Raw genomic sequence first — 2197 nt, 5'->3', positions numbered from 1 at the left:
TGGGATTTCTCCAACATTGGGATTTCTCCAACAATGGGGTTTCTGTGATATTGGGATTTCTCCAACAATGGGGTTTCTCCCTGTGCGCTCTCCCCCAGCCAACACTTTTCTCCCTGGGCCCTCTCCCAGTGTCACATTTCTCACAGAAGAGGAAAAACGGAGTTTTCCCCTCGGGGACGAAGCCGTTCCAGGCCTGTGTGGGATTCCAGGACAGACCTTTCCGTGTTCTGGGCCCCGTTATCCCAGGAAAAGCTGCAGCCTCGGCTCTGCAGGGTCCCAGGCACGGCCTGAGCTCTCCCCGAGCGAGGTTTCAGCCCCAGCAGCCTCGGGCTGGAGTTTCCCGGTGCTGCAGAACGTCCTGATCCCAGCACAAACCGCGCCGGGATAACGGGAACGAGGCACAGGAACGGGGTCAGGAAGTCGGAGAGGCTCTGGGAGAGCTCAGGGAGAGCAGGAACAGCCAGAGCTCCTGGATGCTCCCACACTTCCCATTCCCACCTCCAGGAGACGTGGAAAAGAGCATGGATGGATCCCTGGATCACCGGGAATGTTCAGTGGGAAAAGCCCGGCTGGGGCTGCAGGGTTTGGGGTCTCTCAGCTGCCAGAAAAGGGAAGAGCTGATCCCAGCGCTGGATCCGGTCCCACAGCTCTGCCTGGAGCGTCTCCAGCCCGGCTGCCATGGAAGCAGAGCCCTCCACGCCCCACAATTCCCAGGAAAAGCCCCGGGAAAGCCGAGCCGGAGCAGATGGCAGCTCTGGGGCCGCGGCACAGATGGGAGAGGGGAAAACGCCTTTGGGAAAAGGTCACGGGCTCCTCTTGCACAGCCTGAAGGTGGAATTCCCAAAGCAGGAGCTGGCTGGGAAATCCCTGGAGCGGGGGGCAGGGACAGAGCTGTCCCCATCCCGCTCATGGACACCAGCCCGGTGCTGCCCCGCTCCCAAATCCACACAAAAACCGGGATAACTCCCCTGGAGAGGGGATCCCGCTGTCCCCTCCGCAGGGGAGAGCCGGGTCCCGCTGGTTTTTGGGGATCCCAGGGCTCCCCCACAGCGCTGATCCCTGCTGTCAGGAATTCTGGCACATTCCAGATCCCAAATTCCCCCTGGGAGCATTCCCATCACCCGTGCCCGGGGTTTTTACAAACCCCGAGGGTTTTCCCTGGCTCGGCAGCGCTTTTTCCCGACATTCCCGAATGGAATAGCACGGAGCGGACACGGAGCATCCCCGGGATTGCCATGGCAACCGCATCCCTGCTCCGGGCACGCGGTGAGGGGGGAGATCAGGGCTGGGAAACGCAGGAATCCATCCCTGAGGAGCTCCGGAAAACCGGGAAACCGCGGGAGGAGGAGGAGGGAATTAAAAATAACCTGGAAAACAACAACCAGCCCAAATCCAACGCTCCAGCCCAGCCTGGGATGGAGCTGGGATTAGGATTCCTTCGGATTTTGAGGGAATCTCTCAAGGGTTTGAGGCAGATTTTGCTCAGCCCTGAGTTAACAGGAGGGATCCGTCTGTGCTGGGTGTGGGATGAACGGCACGGATTCGGGATCCTCCCTTGGGATCGGGAACAGCTTTTCCCTCCAGATCCCGGGAGCTGCTCCCTGGGGAAAAGCCGGTTCAGTTCTCAGGGAATTTCGGATTCGGGATCCTCCCCTGGGATCAGGCACAGATTTTTCCCCTCAGATCCCGGGAGTGCTCCCTGAGGAGAAGCCGGTTCAGTCCTCAGGGAATTCCGGATTTGGGAACCTTCCCCGGAATCAGGCACAGATTTTCCCCCCCAGATCTCGGGAGCGCTCCCTGGGGAAAAGCCGGTTCAGTTCTCAGGGAATTCCGGATTTGCGATGTTCCCCCGGGATTTGGAACCGCTTTTCCCTCCAGATCCCAGGAGCTGCTCCCTGGGGAAAAGCCGGTTCAGTTCTCAGGGAATTCCGGATTTGGGATCTTCCCCTGGAATTGAGAACAGCTTTTCCCCCCATCTCCTGGAGCTGCTCCCTCGGGAAAAGCCGATGCAGTTCTCAGGGAATGTCGGATTCGGAATCTTCCCCCAGGACTGGCCACAGCTTTTCCCCCCAGCTCCCTGGGGAAGAGGAGTTCCAGCCCTCAGGGAATTCCGGATTTGCGATCTTCCCCCGGGATTTGGAACCGCTTTTCCCCCCAGATCCCGGGAGCTGCTCCCTCGGGAAAAGCCGATTCAGCC

The sequence above is a fragment of the Parus major genome, unplaced genomic scaffold, assembly GCF_001522545.3.
Source record: "Parus major isolate Abel unplaced genomic scaffold, Parus_major1.1 Scaffold335, whole genome shotgun sequence".
Classification (NCBI taxonomy): domain Eukaryota; kingdom Metazoa; phylum Chordata; class Aves; order Passeriformes; family Paridae; genus Parus; species Parus major.
Note: the sequence above shows the minus strand (reverse complement) of the source record.